Below are 18,820 nucleotides of genomic sequence, written 5' to 3'. Positions count from 1 at the left end.
TAATAGCACGAGCACGATCGATGCGTGCCTCTAATCGGAGAAAGGAACACCAATCTCGGCAATGCCGATAAAAGAAATTCTCTACGAATTTGTAGAGGGTGTGCAGCGAACAAGGGTAATATAAAGGGGTTAGCTGGCATGAATATAATTATTCCATGTCGTCGGTCAGGCTAATCAAGCAGAATATGATAATTAATCTATCGGTTAGCTAGTGCGAGGGTGCTAAAAGATAGAGGGAATAGGAGAAAGAGCAAGGAGAAAGAGAGGGAGAGGGAGAGGCAGAGGACGAGGGTAGAAATCCACGTCATGGGACAAAGTGGTCCAGTCTTGATGGGGTTGAGCGGAATGGGGATCGGATATTGTGACAGCGTATGGAGAACAGATGCGCATATTAGCACACTGTATTACTCATACATTATGCGATACATAAAGAAGTGTAAGAACGCCACGAATCGAGAACTTTGCATCAAGAAGTTACGAAGGAGAGTAATCGTTCAGGGAAAAAGTAAAAAAGAGTTTGAGAATATTCGGTTCAAATATTTGGGGATGAAAGTGAGCGAGAAAGAGAAAGACAGAGAGAGAGCTAGAGAGAGAATGAGAAAGGGTAGTAGTATGGATAGGGTGGTGGAGGGTAGTAGTAGACGCGGCCATTTACTGGCACATATAAGCGGTTTCCATTGTCTAACGGGTATAATAGGGTAATCTCGCGGCCAATGCGTTGACGCCAGAGTGGAAGAGAGACTCGCACTCTCACAGGCGCGAAAGACCCCCCAGAAGGGCCACTATACAGCCCACAAGAGAACTAACACATACGCGGAAGCGGAATACGAATGATGTGTATAAACGTACATGAATAAGTGTAAGGGAGGGATGAGAAAGCTTTGCTAATATGGTACTTACTATCAGCATGTACATCTAATTTGCAATGACGAAATTTTCGGACCAAACAATATCAGACGATGCTGAAGTCTGCAACGTTGGAGTCCAACGAAATGAACGAAAAAAAACATTTGTAATTTACCAATTATTTTTTACTTCACGAAGCATCGGTGCAGCTTGAAAAACTGCGAATTGCAAATTCGGCAGGTAACAAAATTGCAGAGAATTACTGGAATTGTTGGGGGTTTCTTTACATCATTTCGCTGGACTCCAACGTTGCAAACTTCAGCGTCATCAATATCAGCCGAAGAACACATACGATTGGAAATTAGAAATTTCAACTTGAAATTATTATCCAACCTAAATGCCGCTACAAAATAAATGAGTGAAGAAACAAATGGTCACGATCTATTGAAACATCGTTTATGTATTTATTATGACATGATAATGATCATTAACAAGACTCTCCAACATTCATTATCGTTATTGCAGTACTTAATCACTATTAGAATATTAATCACAGTGCTCATTTGGAAACGTGTTAGAATATTCCGCTATAATAATTATGGTAGTTAGCAAAGTGTTTGACGATTTGTGAAAACTACTTCATTCGCTGACGTAGCCACGTTCAGCTGTGTTGTCCCCACTAAATTGTCCGTTACAACGTATTCATTATTTGGCTATTATATTTAACCATAGGATAGTTTGTCCCCAATTATATGTGAATATTTCAGAGAAAGAGTACATTTTATTTATGAAACTGCAAATCGGTGGTTATATAAAAAAACATTAAAATAAATCATCATGCGGTTTATCATAACTAGCGCAGTCAATCTTTGAGCATGTCGCGAGGTCTGCTGTTGAAGGAGGCAGAAAAAAGAGTAATGAGAGAGCCATTCAACTGTGCTGCTATCACCAAGTTATTCAGCCGTTTAGCGATGTTTGCCAGAGAGCAGACTCCAGACTGCATTATTATATGTATTCATATTGAAGAATCTCTATATAAAGAGAGTGTGTAAACGAGCGAGAAAAATTCGACAATGCAAGCATGCATGGCAGCGAAACAGCAAAAGCGCTCAACACTAAATATATATACGTACGTATACATCGATTGTATGGAACGATACATCAACTGAAACGTCCAAGAGTTATGAAGCAAATGGTATAATAGCACGAGCACAAGGCACATCAGTCATTTAGCCACAAATAGAATCAGTTTCCTTCCTCCCATCGCTGCATGCTCTTTTTCACCCTCTTATTCTCCCATGAATCCTACTAAATTTCTTCACCTCTACCCCAGCACAGAGTTCAGAGGGAAATTCGCCCTATCTTTTGCATCGCTTTCAAACTTGTCGTTTCTTCGCTCCACTGACGCCATCATGGATTCTACTGAAAGGATATAGCGAAGCGGATGAGAAAAGTTAGTAAAATCACAGTTCTCGAAATTTATATCATGCAAAATTCTTCGTTCCTCTCAATCAATAGAGTTTTCTTCTATATGGACTCCATGGATTAAGGCGGATAAAACAACGTTTCGATTTAATGAAATTCAAATTTTCACAAAATCTACAGGAACTACTGATGGACATGAAATGTAAATGTGTCTACACGAAAACTTATAAAGAACAGTGCTTTATTGATTCAAAGTTAGCTTAGCAAAAATATGACGCTGAAGTTTGCAACGTTGGAGTCCAACGAAATGATATAAAAAAAACTCTCCAATAATTTCAGTAATTCTCCAATTCTGTTCTCTCTCGAATTTGCAATTCCTAGTTTTTCAGTCTGCACCAATACTTCGTGAAATAAAAAATTGGTGAATGGTAAATGTTTTTTTTTGTTCATTTCGTTGGACTCCAACGTTGCAAACTTCAGGGTCGTGCAAAAATTAACATTGGCTTAGTGTTGTTTCATAAAGGATCCTTAAAGCTTTACGAATTTTTTCAATCTCATCCAATCTTCGTTTCCTTTGCCTCACTTTAATGAAAACCTTTGTAACATTGTAACGAGTGGCCGCAGCTTCTGTATCGAACTCCGAAGTTGTGCGTTGTAGATGAGAAAACTCGTATCTTTTGCTCGCTTCTACCACCACCGAAACTTCATTTCTGGCGCGTGTACTTTCTTCGTTTCTTTATACATCTCTTTTTCCACAGAGAGAATATTTAAATAAACTATGCGGCTCGAGTTCACCACGAGCGAGTGAGTATCTCACCGCTTTTTATTACACCTTATCCCATTTATTCAACCGCTATTCACCGTATTCCGTCAGGGTTTGAAGATAAAAAATTGATGATGTTTCATAATCAATATACGTAATGTTTTTTCCACACGATTTTTTTCCCCCAGCTGTTCTCGTTCCCACAGCGAACTCAAGACCCCCCCCCCCCCCTACCCAAGACAACGATACAACGATCGTTCAGTTGATGTGTGAAATTAACGAAATTACCATTGCTCATGGACGCTTTTCATAGGCTTTCATCAAAGAGTGTGTGCGAATACGAAGCGTTGGAAAAACAGAAGGCGATAGACAGAGACGAGTCATCCCTCAATTCTCTACGTTTCTATTTCAAGATCGTCGCTCTAGTATATTTATAAATATATCTTCGTCGCATGGCGAACAAAAGAAGAAACTTTCATACACGCACACACGAACATACATTCGTCTCAATTCGTCGTTCAAGCTCATCTGCGAGACGGCAGTGGCATGGCGTATTAAAGCGCAGCGCGCTACTTTATGTGCTTTACTGAATATGTGATCGTTAGGAATGGGCTATATACGATAAATGTACATAGGTATATACGTATTTACGTGATGAAACGGCACGCTAATGGTATAACGGATGTCACGCGTCAAATTGCCGGCTACATTATATACAGATATATTTATGTGTGTGCAGCGCGTACATGTGTGTGTGTGTGTGTGTGTAGAATATTATGGAGTGAATTCGTTAACGTGCTTCAGTCTAAACCAATCACTCTGACATACGTTAACTCACGCGTTCTCTCTGTATATGTGTGGAGCGGATGGAACCGTAACAACCTCGTATCAAATGATCTCTATATATTTCCTCCTTTCTTAAACATTTGAACGCCCGTACGTACAGTTGTAATAACAAATTCTGTTCGTGTCATAAAAATCGGAATTTCATGCAGATTTTCAGTCATAATTTTATCTCTGAATGTTTGATCCGGACAGATAATTTAATGTATTTGAATTCGCGGTAGCGATGAAAGATTAACGGTCACAAGTCATTGTGTTTGATTTAAAAATGTGGGATTTTTCGAGTAGTTCCCACGCATTCAACAAAAGATGATATTTTATGATTTGAGGATGAACAATCACGGTAACTGGACAAAGCATTCAATGTTTTTGCGATGCATGTCCACTTTAACTGTCACGGAATAACTACGATAGATTCCAGAAAAATAGCCGCAAGGAAAGAGTGCGAAAACTGAGAAAAAAAAGAGCAGAGCGTTATTGCATGAAACTCAAACACACCGCGAACAGCATGTACATTTATATGAAACACTGTGATTAGGAAAGATAAAAAGAACGAAAAAAAGGTGACACAAAGGAACGAATGCATGTTGGTTCACGAATAATAACGGGCATAGCCGTAGAAAAGCGTTATACTCCTTTTGTTCATCGACTTTATTGTTCCATTCGAATTCAAATATTATCGAGAATACGAATGGATGGCACGGACGAGAGAGCAACTGAAGCCTTCCCAAGTATCACAAATCCGGAGTTTACACATATATTTATTCATCTATCACACACCCATAGATATACATGTATCTGTGACTATGTAACGTGCACATATTAAAATGTTCTATGTCATCGTGTACTATGTTCAGAAACGTAGCAGAGATTTTCTGGTCAGTACGAGAAACGAGTGGACTGAAATGTCGAACATTGCGCCCTGAGCAAAACAGAATTGACGTGTGAGAGAGGTTCAATACGAAAGGAAACCTGAACTCAACCGTGAGAACTCGAGCTGTAAATCGGTGCATTGAAAAAATCAGCTCTCCTGTTTTAGAATGGAAAATCGTTACCTCGCTAGTCAGAAAAATGTATCGACTGAAACATTTATAATGAAGAATATCATCTCAATAAGAAACTTTAAGTGAAATTTGCAAGATCATGAAACTCAACATTGAATTTTTCGTTGATTTCGATTACCAGAATGCATCGTCGTATCGAATTCTGACGATAAATCTTTGGACCTGCTCATTCTCGATGAACAGTTGTTGTTGTTGTTTTTTTTTTTTTTTTTTTTTTACATGACTGGACAGAGCTTATTTTTAGAATTCTCATAATATAAGATAAATAAAATCGGATGGAACACTAGGATAAATGGGACAAACGTTCGTTCCCTTTAGTAAGCATATATAGGAGTGAAAAGCAAGGGACACAAGGGTGTTGACAGCAGATACGTTGATGCGAAGTGAATGGAGAGTCGACCACCGAGAAGCGACACGTCCCACTTTTGAATAAATGGAAAGAAAGAGAGAAATAGGCACACAGAGTGAGAGGGTCAGTGGGGGAAAAAAAAGAAAGAGATGACCGAGGGATGAAGAGAAACGAGGGTTGGATAAAAAAAGTAGAGATATTTGGGATCGTTTGGTTGAGGCTGCTGCTGCTGCTGCTGCTGCTGGGCGAAGGACTAGAGTATCGATACACCTAACTGGGTCGCTGGTTCCACAAAACATTATTTTCAACCGTTCGATGAGCGTCGGAGCTCGCGTTCGTACATTCGAATTTTCGATGGATATTTTGTACCTTTGAAACACATATGGGTCACTTTATGTCAACTCGCATCATGGCTTAACGTATGCTCATTTTTTTTTTAGACTGAAACCAAATATAACCACATTTCTTTCACTGGGTGAATGATCTACTATTCGGAAAGTTTTTTATGTACGCTGAAATTCTCTCATGTTCTTTCAACTTTCATGACACTGTCTTTGTACTGCACGGCTGTGTATACATTTCAAGTATGTCCTTCTGTCACGAATAAGTAACATCGACCTACTCGTTGTCGAAGTGGACTTCAGCATGCAACGTATTGACACATCTGGGCTTCAAGGAAACAAATACCTTCTGAAAAAATCCAATTAATAGGGAAAAAATCTACTCCTATAACTGCTCACTTGCTACTGCATGATGGGACCTTCAAGTTCCGAAAAAATCGAATAAAAAAAACGTTACACTCCTGTGTGTATATAAAAGAGAGAAAGAGAGAGAGATTCGATTTGTTTCATTAGTTATGCTCGAGTAAAACTAAAGAAAGAGAGGCAGCACTTGACAAGGAGGATTGACAGGATTCATTTAGAATGTCTTCATGCCCATATGCGTACTGGAAAGAGAATACGATTGTAGCATTTCCGCATTTATTTATTCGAGAACGTATTTAAATAAATCAATATCGACTGAATAATGAATATTGAAGATATATAGTACATTACGCCACTAGGGAGGGAAAGTAGACTATTTTAAACCGCAGGCAAAATTGTCGCCCTCACCTTCGGCTCGGATAAGATGGTAAAGCATGCGGTTTGAAATAGTCTATTTCCACTCTTGTAGCGCATACTTTTTACTGCATAACCGCGAAAAATGTTGACTTCCGTAAAACGGAAATCGGACTTCCCGCAGAGAAGTGGTGTAAAATACTTTATTTAATTTTTCATATATTACCGGTAACGCCAATTCCATAAATGAATATGAAGTAAATGAGATTCAATTCGGAAAGCAACCATTTATTTATTTCTCGTTGGAAACCAGTTTCAAATTCGCAATTATTTTGTTTCCTCTTTGGATCCATGAAAGTGGACAAATTGATGCTCATTATAAATTGTAAAAAGAGAGTAAACGAGTGCGTGAGTACAATGAGACAGATGACAACAAATTTTTGCTTGAATGTAGAGAATTAACAAATACATGAAAATACACAATGTTCCCGAACATAATTGCTACCTGCCATTTACAGTTGCTGCTTCCTTTTGTTCAATCTCTATTATATCGACGAGGTACAAATTTCGGACAACAAATTTCAATTCTCATCATTTGTGGCTTTGTCATTAAACTCATATCGCTGAGTTTTCGAAATTTGATACAGCGTACGAAGTTTTTGTTTCATTTTTTCGATTATAATAATAAACTCGAAAGTTGTGAGTTTAGAGAGGTTTCAGACTTGTCTAATTCTTTTTATTACAGGATTTAATGGACTCGTAAGGATGATAACTCTTCTTGCCAATATAATGAAATTGTTGCCTGGCCTTACACGTTTCAGTTCACAGCCTTTTTAAATATTTCATTTTCACTCTATGCTACATGCATGGCAAATTTAATTAGAACAATTATGTTTATTTCCTTTATATTATTCATTTGGGCGTATATGAATTTGTAACGCTGGTATTTCAATATCATGAAGTTTTTAATATTGACATTTTGTTTGGTAAAACGCACTCCTTCGGGATACTCAAACATTCTAAAATATTCTCTATTTCATAGAACGTGAATTGTTATGATTGTTAGCAGTTCACACTATGATTGGGGTTGAAAAAATTAAAAGAAGTTTTAAAAACTGGAATATTAGAGAAATATGGGAAAATTTGAATAATTACTTCAAATAATTTCAGAACAATTTACCACTGAAACGAAGAGATAGATATGAGATGGAATGAGAGTTCAATTTTCCAGGCATCACATAAATTATCCAGCTAGGATATGTGGCGAGTTCATCAAAAGCTACTTGCACATTCACAAAGTAGAAAATCATATTGAGCGTTGAATATTGAATTGAAAATAATTGTAATTTTCTCCATCCTCTACAATTTGTTCTTCTTTACTTTACGAATTCTAAATACTTTATCATCATTTGAAAGCTGAGCTATAAGAGAAAAAAAACATATCTCTGTGAACTCCGAATATCACTGAGCAAATAGTCAACGCAACCGCTCCGCGTTGCGAAACATTAATGCGACCTTCCAATTTATGGCAAATGCAGTGCAACTCAAAAAAATCCTCAGATCTGTATAGCAGAGGTATCTAAAGTTGAAACTAAAGTTAATAAAAAGAAAATCGAATAGAGGCCAAAGGAAAGCAAACGAGTCAATATTAAAGAGCAATGAGTGATTCACACAAACGCTGAGTACGATTCACAGTGGAATAAAGAGTTACGAAGTGACGTAAAAGACCAATTGGAAATGACAATTTTTTTTTTTCATTTCCGATCGAATGTAATCAACAGCACAAATTATTAACCAACAATTGAGTTATTTACGCACCTATCAATCATTTTTGTTATGAAACTCAAACTGAAAGGAATGATACTTTTTCAGTTTGACATAAAATGATAACGACTCACGAGAAGAAACATTTTTACCGAAGTGTTTTAGACACTTCCAGTTTTTTCCCTCGCACCATCAGCAGTTCCATTAAGCTAATAAAATTTCGGATACAGGTACAAGTCCGAACATCCAAAAATGTTGATCGGCGGATATTGGATATCGAGCTTCGATGACTGTTTTATACAAAATTTCATTCGATACTGAAAACATCAGCGGCATATCGAAGAGATCTTTATTCAGGGGACGGAAGCGTCACTTATTCAGAGCGGTTTATTTTTCTGGGTTAATATTGAAGAGGAATGTCAGATGTCAGATGGTGTGGCATGGGTTTTGCAATTTAATTTTGAGCTTCGAAGTGGCTTATCCTTTTGACATGATACTTTTTTTGCAGCTTGATATCTCTTCCACATGCAAAAACTTGTGAATATTTTTATTCGTATACATTAGCGAAACGTCTTATCACTCGCTGGAGACTCGTTGCGACATATCAGTTTTTTGGCATGGATAAAAAATTGTTAAGAAATGTTTGAAGATGAGTGCAGCACAGGCAAAAGACATCAGCATTTGGCGACTGCGTAGCGCTCCCGTTGCGCTGCTGCCCGGATAAGAAAGTTTTCCTCTTGTTCTCCATTTAGCTCGCTCTATACTTGTACACTTCCCTTGCCGGACTACCAGTCTGCCACTTGGGCATTGTATGAAAGATGCAGGGCTCCTCCCGACCGCGAGTTATCGCGAATATAAATTTTTACTGGACTTCCACCAGGCTCTGTTACACTTGAGTTTGCTTCTTTTTTCATATAGTTTTTATTCTCCAACTGGCATTATACCTTAAGAACCGTTTTTTCACCTATGCGTAATCGGTGTGCGACCCAAAATTTCAATAAGTTCAAAAAATATTTTTTTTTCCCATAGAATTTCGTTAATTTAGAAGTTGTTGCTTGTTTTTTCTTCCAAAGTAATTACGATCCTTTGCTCGCCATCAATAAACGTAACCAACATCAAGTTATTCATTGATGAAATCCGTTCACGGTTAAAAAAACCATTTGAATTCGTCCGAGCTCATTATTCATGATGCATGAATATAAATAATTCATCAATTTGACTCTACAAAAATGGACAGAAAAATAGTGAACAAAAGGCAAGGAAAAGCACTAAAGAAATTCTTGTTTTCAAGGCATCTGTCACAAGGAGGCATGCTGGACAGATCGAAGCCGGAAGTAAGACCACTGGGCTCGCGAGACGACGCTGGAGTCTCGAGATATCGTTATCCTGCTGGATCATATTTCGTCTGGCGTCGGATACCGGAAAGCTGGTACGTAGACAGAAGAAGGACGGGCTATGTATTACATGCCCGGAGTTAATAAATATACACATACATGTGTGTAAAGGGTAGCGAAGAAGATATCTATGTTTGCGATTCAATGTCGTCGTCATTGAATTTGCACCAAGCAGCCATCGAAGTCTTTTTGGTCCATCTTTGTTCCGGTCACTTTTCTCCTGCAGCGAAAGGGATCGGGTCTAGTTGGCTGTCGGGGTGAATAAACATGATAGCATCCAAACGACAGAATGTAAAAGTACACGAGTTTGTTATTATTTTCATGAGTGAGTCAACTTACCTCGACAGCTGGTTGTGACGAAGATAGACTTTTGAAAAACCAATGAAATAACGCACTTTGTATTTCATAAGAAGTTGCCACTAAGTCATCAATCATTTTTCTATTATAATCGCCAACTGTCCAATTGTGCGCATGAACAAGGGTCTGTTCAGGTGACCACCCAACCAAGTATTGTTCTCACTGGAAGCTGCTTGATTTCAGAAATCAGCGAAGTAATGTACAAACTGACCAAGCACCCAGCGCTGCCGGTCCTCCAGCTTTACTGTCAAGGCACATTTGAGTCAATAATAAGTGTTGAGCACGTACGAAATTTTATTTTATTTTATAATAACGGTAGCGCAATGGTAAATACAGAAATAAACAGAGTTCTGAAAAAGTTTGCACTCATGTAATACTTCGTGCATTACGTACTTCCGATGCGGAATGGCTTCATGCATTTCGATACCTGTATATGTGAATAAAACTATTTTTCTAGTAGTATATAACGAAAATCGAAAAAGAAAGAGAAACGGAACGCCGAGAAGGTAGTGAGTGAGGAGAGGCGTGGACAGGATAACTTATCCCTAGTGTCTCTGAAGCCTGGAGACGTTGCACCGTCAAGGAAAGAAGAAATATCGAGAAAATGGGTGGTGTTGGTGGTAGTACGAGAACAAGAGAAAGAGTAAAGCTTTCTACTCGTTGCGAGGACGAGAGACACACGGGACGTCGGCGTTACTTCGTTTCTCCGTGGAAGACACTTTGGGCAATGAGGACGTCCTGCCTGGCGCACGCTCGGAATTCTTAACGACAACGAATCCGTCCTTGTCCTTGGCAGAACACACCAAATCCACACTGTTATCTACACGTATGTACACACGAATCTAAACATATACGTACGATTCCAAATATGTGGCTGTGGCTATAAATGGGCTTGGGAATAGTAGCGGGAAAAGGATGTAAATGTCATTGCTTCACGTTTGTTCTCAGGAGGATTACGCCTTTTTGCATGCCACTATTTCAAATACAACGCCAAATATACGAGCCGCATATATTTCTGCGTATTAGGCTTCTCGCAGGGATAAAAATTCTCCCTGTCAGAAGCTTAAGGCATGGAACCACGAAACTCTTAGCCCGATTACCGCCTCAGATAAGTTTGTATGGACACACCAACGCCAAACGAATACTTTTTCACTAAAGTCTCTTTCTTCCAGCGACAATTTACTTATCGATCTTCTCTTAAGATAAGCCAAATATTATAATGAAGAATTCGGCAGTGCATAGCCGAAGTTGATAATAATCCATAATTACGACTTTTGTTTCGATTGTATTTTCGTTACGTGATTGGTCAACCCTCAAGTTGAAGAAACTTGGCGAATCTGTCGAGGTTAAGGAAATCCGACGAAAAATTCTCTTTCGTTTGGGAGTCATTTTATTCCACTGCTTTTAAAGTGCACGGAGAGAACGAGGCTGAAAATTCTAGAGGAAAGTATTAGGAATATAGTATCTCGGGATGACGCTGAAGTTTGCAACGTTGGAGTCCAACGAAATGGTCTAAAAAAAACTCTCCAATAATTTCAGTAATTATCCAATTCTGTTCTCTCTCGAATTTGCAATTCCTAGTTTTTCAGTCTGCACCAATACTTCGTGAAATAAAAAATTGGTGAATGGTAAATGTTTTTTTTTGTTCATTTCGTTGGACTCCAACGTTGCAATCTTCAGGGTCGTATCTCGGGAACAGTATGTACTTACTGGATTGCAGCATTAATTCGAAGAGCAGTATAATAACAATTGTTCTATCCACTATAGTGGAAAGACCAAACTCATACCTCTTATTCAAAAGACTCAAGAATGTTTTTCTCTATAAGCATAGTAAAAATTGATTCAGTCACTTCAAATGTTTATATTGTAAAGCATGCTTGAGCAACCCTGAAAAAAAACTATTTGTATGGTAAAATGTCACACGTATTCGGTGTACATTCCTGTATTTATCATAGAATTAACTATGCTGACAGTAAAAATTTGTGATTTACAATAAATTTCCACTTATCAGTAAGTGCTAGTCTGACACGATGAATAACCCTCGATAACAAAACGAAATATAGTTCTCACGTGCATCACTTTTAGCTATCCACATAAAGTTGTTTAGAATTGAAGGGCCGAAAAATTGGAAAATGAAAAAAATACTATGCCGTTTGTAATCGGGGCGTGAATAGTTTGAAAATTCTTGAAAAATAATATATTCCTCACTATCCAAAACGAATCCGTTTCCTCCGTTACAAATCTCATCAATTTCCGTACGAATTTATTTTGAGTCCACAGTATTTTGATTTTGATATCAGCAATTATGTTTAGGGTTAAAAGCCGAATAAAATCGTAATGAAAATAATATGAAAGAGAAAGAGAGAGAAGGAGGAAGAAAGAGAAAGGGTGAGAAACCAAAGAGGAAGGCCAAAGTATTCTGAGCGACCCACAGGGATTACGATTCGAAACGGTTATTAATTCGTTCTGCGTTATTAAATATATATATACACACACACACCTCTAAAAAGGGGTTTTGTGTGCGCGGTGTGTGCTGGTCCTGCGGTGTTTCGGCGTTTCTCGGTACGAAAAAGAGAGGAATATGAGATGAGAGAGAAAAAGGGGCCAAAAAGGAGCGCATGAGAAGCGATGGGGTGGAGCTCGGATCGTAAAAACAAGCCTATTGTTAAAACGTTGAGAGGCAGACAGGGCCAAAGGGAGAGTACAAGGCTGAAGTATCATTTTATGTGTGTATAAGTACATACATAGTACGCACATATGGATATAATTCTTTCACAGTGTACATCAAAAGTGGAAAGTGCGCAGCTTGTTTCGCAATGGCCATTCGGTTTATCGTGCAGTTCTTTTTACTGTGAATAATATTTCACTTTTCTCTTCTTCCGTTTGTCTTTTATTTTCCATTGCTGATTATTTTGCATCACCCGACTAAACACGTCAATACTTTGATGCGTTGAGTCAACGGAAGTTAAAAATGTCATACGAAAACTCAACAAATCTCTCCAAAGGCATAAGAGCTACAAGCAATCGAGACAAGTACTACAACGCCCACTCCAAAATATTAATTCCAGATGATCGAAAATCAATTCTAGACGTTACAAAAAGTTACTGGAAAAACAAACTTCAAAAGTATCAATATCCTCCCACGAACGAAGTCGTCCCACATCGAAACCCACGAACAAAAAATCCTTCAATATATTTGAAGTACAACGGTCCTTCACAATACGGACCAGAGCAGAAAATGAAAATTCCCAATGAAGAAAAAAAAATCAAAATGAAAGAAATTCGGTCGAAAAAAAAGTTTTTGATAAAGTGCTTGACGAGCTCGTAACCAGAGGTGATGGATCAAACGAGAGATTTTTTTCAATACATTTAATTCCATTTGACTATTCACGCTTTTAAAATTTTTTCCCTATTTGATCTCTCTAATTGCTGTTCGTGGGTCAAGTACCCGAAACGACTCATTAACTTTCAGCAAAATAAACATTTTCGTAAATTTCGAATTGAGTTGTCGATCATGTTTAAAAAATCCTCCAAACGTCACCTCGATTTTGCCTCTTTTTTTTTTTATTCCTACACCAATATAGTGTTTTGAGTAAATTCGAAAAACCTACAAAACTTTTCAAGTTTTGCGATCAGATCGAAAACAAAGAACCACCAAAATAATGAGCTCAAGACGGTACAGTCCAATGTTTAATTGAGCTCTAATACAGTCGCCTGCCTTTCTCTTCGTCTGTCGACGTTAACCATTTATTAGAATACCAAAGTAAATGATTAATGAATTCTTTGATCTATTCTGACACGGGTAGATTATTCACAGGTAAGTAAACAAAAGAGTATCAAGCAGTTTAGCAAGTGTATATATATATATAAGGAGAATCGATACTCACGGAAAGTGGTTAACAAGTAATTTAGAATCTGTTTTTGAAGCTTTTGTTGCCTCCCGAGTGAGTTTATATATTTATGTGGGAAGCGAGGGAAGTTGACGCGGTCATCTCGTATGCAGACCACACCAAGGGGAAAGAGGATATATAAATATATAGACAGTTTGAGCATACAGTACACTTATATACAGCTGGGTTTGTTACTACTAAAACAGTATCTATATACGGTTTTTGTGTATAAATATATACATATAGTAGGTTCATGAGAACGGATATACGTATAGGATACGATGCTGCACCTGCGGTATATCGATACAAACTTCTCTCTTGTTAGGAATGAATATTCGATCCTCGTCGGTTTAGTGCTTACGCCTCCCATCCTCTTGTGCTTTCTCAATGTAACCTTTCCGGTAAATAAGACTCCGATTGGTCCGTTAAGCGGCTATAAAGTGGCTTGGAATCCTCGTAAATGAAGCAACACCATCACCGCAACATCCTATACTTACCCATCGCTAATGCCATCGCTAACAACGACAAGATATTCTCGCTCACACGTATAGAGATATATAAATACGTCGTGTTGTACGGCCGGACAGAAACAAGAAGCTCGTTGTAAAGACCTGCGATAATACCTCATTAAGCTTCCTCAAGATTCGCCGATTACTCGCCCTTCCCATTTCCTCGTTTTCTTACAGATTAAGCGACAAAAATCGCATTGTTGTACTAAGATTTGATTGTCTGATAGTTTTTCTGAAAGCGAGAATTTTCTCGCCTCCGTCGTGACAGTTATTGCTCCGGAAAAACATTTTTTCACCATTTCCAATTTCAAGATTATGCGATGTGTGGCTACCTGGGAATTCTTGATCAGAGGTACATTGTCAAAGTTCGTGAAAACCACCACGCGCAACTGCAAATGTTTTGATCGAATCGAGCAGCGTATTGAAAGCCACACAGCATAGTTCAGTTTTCAAGGGATTTTCATCGTCTTTCGAAGCGTGTAGCAGCCCTGCTCACTCGAAATGCGTAATGTTCGCTCGTTCAATCGGTTACTGCACATTGGCCACGGTTTCATGTTGATTAAAACATTTTACAATGATCAAAGCGACAGCAATATATTTTACGAGATGAACTTCGTAAAAGCATGATTCCTGTCATTCTTGACACACCTCCTTTCGATAAAGGTCAAATTTTATTTTAAGCTTCAGATAATAGACTCAAAAAATAAAAAATCTTTGTTCATACGCGGCTGAAATAATTGTAAGCATAAAAAATGAAAAACAGACTCACGTTGTAGTTGCCGCGTGACCGGTTATCGTTGAGTCACAAACCTGAACAGTCCTCTGATGCCTCAAATGAAATTTGTATTTTAAGTACAAACGCGCATTAAATTTTCACTCTTGGGAACTTGTCTCACTGAAAGCACTCGCGATATCCATCCGATAACCCCTGTCATTCTCTTCACTTGGGAAAATTTTCACCGAGATATCGTACGGGTAAAAATATTACTGCGGGAGCAACAAATTTCCCACTGTGGAAGTTCGCTCCGAGGAAGCACACTTCGTAGAATAAATAGTACCCCCTTCGTGCGTAAACGTTTCGCTGAATTACTGTTATTTCATTTATGTTCAAACACTTTGTAATTCGTCTCGCGAACGAAACGCAATTTATGCCCGGAAATGTTTCTCCTGAGGAGAGGAACGTCGTTTTTCTTGCGCGTAGCTCGAAGAACTATCTGGATAACACTCGAATCCGGGTCAGTAAACGCTGCATCTTTCAAATTTCGACGTGATTTTCACAAGCACACACGCACACATCACCCACACAGACACACATGATGCACATGCAGATACGAGCAAACAAACGAGAATTCTCGGGAGCAACGACAGAGATCGTAGTAAAACCCTCCTCTCGGATCCACCCACTTCACCCCCCTCGGTATTCCGATCCTCGATTTTTCGTGATTCGTACGTGCAAGCACACAATGTACTCTAACGTAGTGTGTGCATTACTCAATTTCGGAAAAGTCGAGTAACGTCAAAAATGCGGCTCCCGGTATCAGGAACAAAATAGCAAAAAATATATGACAGCATATGCTCTATAAAACAATCACGTTTGATATTTCGAGTTGAAAACCATCGCGTTTTAAAAATAATAATTCATCAATTCTATTCGAATCACGAAGAACTGCAATAAATGGCGAAATTGAAGGGGGGCGATTGGAAAACTGAAGCTTTTATCAGCCACAAAAATCTTGTCACGGTATTTTACGAGATTGAAAAATCACTGATTATGGAGTATGAATTAAGGTTGATATGCTGAACGATCACAGTAATCTTTAGACTTGACCAATGAACTATGTCGAATTCGTTATTATTTCACGAGCAGTGTAAAGATTTTAATCAATTTTGTTTCTTCAACTTATTATTGGCCACAAAGATATGAAATCTGAACATCAAGAAATGGAAGAATGAGACGATGTTTCCGAAAAAAGTTAAAAAAGAGTTTCCACGATCAATTGAAAGTCTAACAACGAATTGTTCAATGAATTGGTTAAAATAGAATGTGAGATCGTTTATCAGGTAATTAACTTGGAATCTTTATTGCGTGGGTTTAAGACAAGCACTCATTCGAAGCGGAGTACAAGACGATTCAGATACAGGCAAAACATCCTTAATTATATTTGAACAGAGCTACGAATCAATTCTTCGGAACTGTCATTCGAAAAGATTACTTAGATAATTAAAAAGTGGAGTATTGAAAAGTTCTTATGTCAAATGAAAATTGAGCAAATTTAATTTTGGAAATAACGCACGCTGCCCCGTCGTTTTGAGCAAATAACCACTCGGTGAGTGAAATCTGAAGACGAGAACATCCCAAAGTACTGAATTCAGGTCCCGAGACAAGTTTGGCTTAGTACATCGACGTAGGAAACTTGTTCATTGGACAATTGGGTAAGGGTAGTACGCTCAAATTTCACACTGACAAGAGCTCGTATATTTTGCTCTTATCTGTATCTCTTTCACTTCACTATCTGCTCTCGGTCTCGAAATTCCGGCAAACGTTTAAGCCACAGTCGCGAATATATAGAGGGGCGGGAGGGGGTGGGCCCTCGAGTGACGAGGTAGGAAGAGAAAACCTTACGACAAAGAGGTCAGTGGAGAGAGTAGGAAAATGGAAATCCTTCGAACACGATAATCCGACTGAGCCAATCCACCAAATGGAATACGGACCTCGAGAAAACAGGAGTTTCTCTCTGCTCCAAGAGGGTGAAGGGAATAAGAGAAACGGCGAAATGGAGATGTATGTAATAGCTGTGTGTGTATATGTGTGACTCTATGTACATATATAGACATTGCAAAAAGAGAAGGCAAAAGTGAGCGAGAGAGAGAGAGAGAGAGAGAGAGAGAGAGAGGGAAAAGGATAGTACGGAGTACGGTAGTACATAAGTGAGGAACCGAGGTGAGTGAGTAAGCGGGACGGAGAGAGTCGAGAGTCGCGTGCTATCGATTCCCCGCGAGCAACGGCGGCGGTAGCAAGCACAGGGTTGCTGGAAAGCCGGCTAGCTAGCTTTTTCTCCGCCGCGCACTCACCGCTGCTACTCTCTCTCCCTCTATCTCCCTCTCTCCTCTTTTTCTCTTTCGTTAAATTTTTTGCCTCTCTCGCTCCGCAGCTTCACGGATATAATTCTTCTCCTAGGCCTTGCTATTTCGTCGACGTTACATGTGCTATTGCATTATTTAATAACGTCACGACTGATGTAACGATAACAATGAAAACAGCATGGATCGTGTGTCAATTGAAATCATTACGTGTCAGTCCTCGTACGATGAACGTCGGAGTCAGTAACACTGATGTTTATGTGACTTTGAGTCTTTTATTTATTGATGTTTCAAAAATCTCGCTGTCACCGAATATTTAACACGCATGTCATGTCGTTTAGTTTATATCCGAAATGAAACTGGATCGACGTGCATTAACTTTTTTTTTCATTCCGTCGATCGCGGCGCCGTTTCGTGTTTACGGATTGATCGCGATTTTTTTTTTTTTTTTTTTTTGTTCGTTTTAGATTTTCGTACGATTTATTGCCGGGTTCAGGAGGATAAAAGTACGCGTTTACCGTGCACGGAGCTAAAACGAGGAAGAGACACGCGTCTCGCTCGGATGTCCGGGCCGGACTGAGGCGCTCGGGTATTTCGACGCCTCGACTCTCCTCGTTTGTAGCCCACGCTCCGCTCTCAAGCACATTTGCCGAGGTACCGGCACCCCCCACTCGGCGGAGCCACACGCTTCGGCTTTTCTATCCCCCGCCGCTATCTACCCCTCACGCTCCTTTCGTCTTCCCGGCATTACCCCACCATGCTCCACCAGTCACCTTGCTGATATCCTGCTTCCATTCCTCCTCACATTTTGTGGTTTCTCTCTTTTTATCTTTCTTTTTTCCTGTATAGTTCTACATCGCCGAGAAAGATAAACGCTTCGGCGATTAGCGATCTAAGCACATGATAAAAAAAAGTTATCGACCCCTACAAAGGAGTATCGTTAACAGCATCGCGGTAAAATGGAACCACCAACGTATTTGGCGAACACTCAATACCCACTCCTAACACATAAGATCACAAATTACTCTGCACTTTATCCGACGTTCTCACTCGCTTGTACTTTTACAATGATGGATTTTAAGCCTAATATGATTATGGGTGAATCCTCATTTCCGGGTTGTAAAAATTCAGTATTCATGGGGCATGTCACACTAAATGAGCCGCCACTACTCGAACTGTGCAGTCTCATTTCCCGTTTTTTGTTTACACTTCAAGCCCTTGTTGAACTCGAGTGATTTTTTCGAAATTTTTATCCAACCAATTGGCAGTGCTAAAATTTTTGGAAAAAAATCACGAATTAATAAACAAAATCGAAAAATTAAACTTCTCATCCATTCGGTTAGCTCGATTCTTCAAAAAGTGGTGAGAGCATGAAATAAAAATTGATCGATTCTCGAAGAGTTTTGTCCGATTAGTTTCTTGAAATAAAGAATTCCAAAACATCAGATGACTTCTTCTATGTGTAGCAAATGAAAAA

The 18,820-nt window shown here is 38.9% G+C and overlaps 1 protein-coding gene across 4 annotated transcripts in view; it reads right to left on the bottom strand.

Moving 5' to 3' along the window:
* The window catches only part of LOC122409151 (uncharacterized), a 178,856-nt gene extending 160,922 nt beyond the window's left edge, over nt 1-17,934 (bottom strand). The window contains exons 1-2 of one of the 4 annotated variants that reach the window (XM_043416487.1): nt 17,554-17,934; nt 15,032-15,508 (exon numbers count right to left, since the gene is read on the bottom strand). The gene's annotated coding sequence lies outside the window, so the exon portion shown is untranslated. The remainder of the gene's footprint in view (nt 1-15,031; nt 15,509-17,553) is intronic. The other 3 variants (XM_043416504.1, XM_043416480.1, XM_043416495.1) reach the window with 3 other exon arrangements.
* Nucleotides 17,935-18,820: the final 886 nt, after the last annotated feature.

This window comes from Venturia canescens, chromosome 1 (assembly GCF_019457755.1).
Source record: "Venturia canescens isolate UGA chromosome 1, ASM1945775v1, whole genome shotgun sequence".
Lineage (NCBI taxonomy): Eukaryota > Metazoa > Arthropoda > Insecta > Hymenoptera > Ichneumonidae > Venturia > Venturia canescens.
The sequence above is the reverse complement of the archived record's forward strand: the minus strand, read 5'-3'. Positions and strand labels throughout refer to the sequence as shown.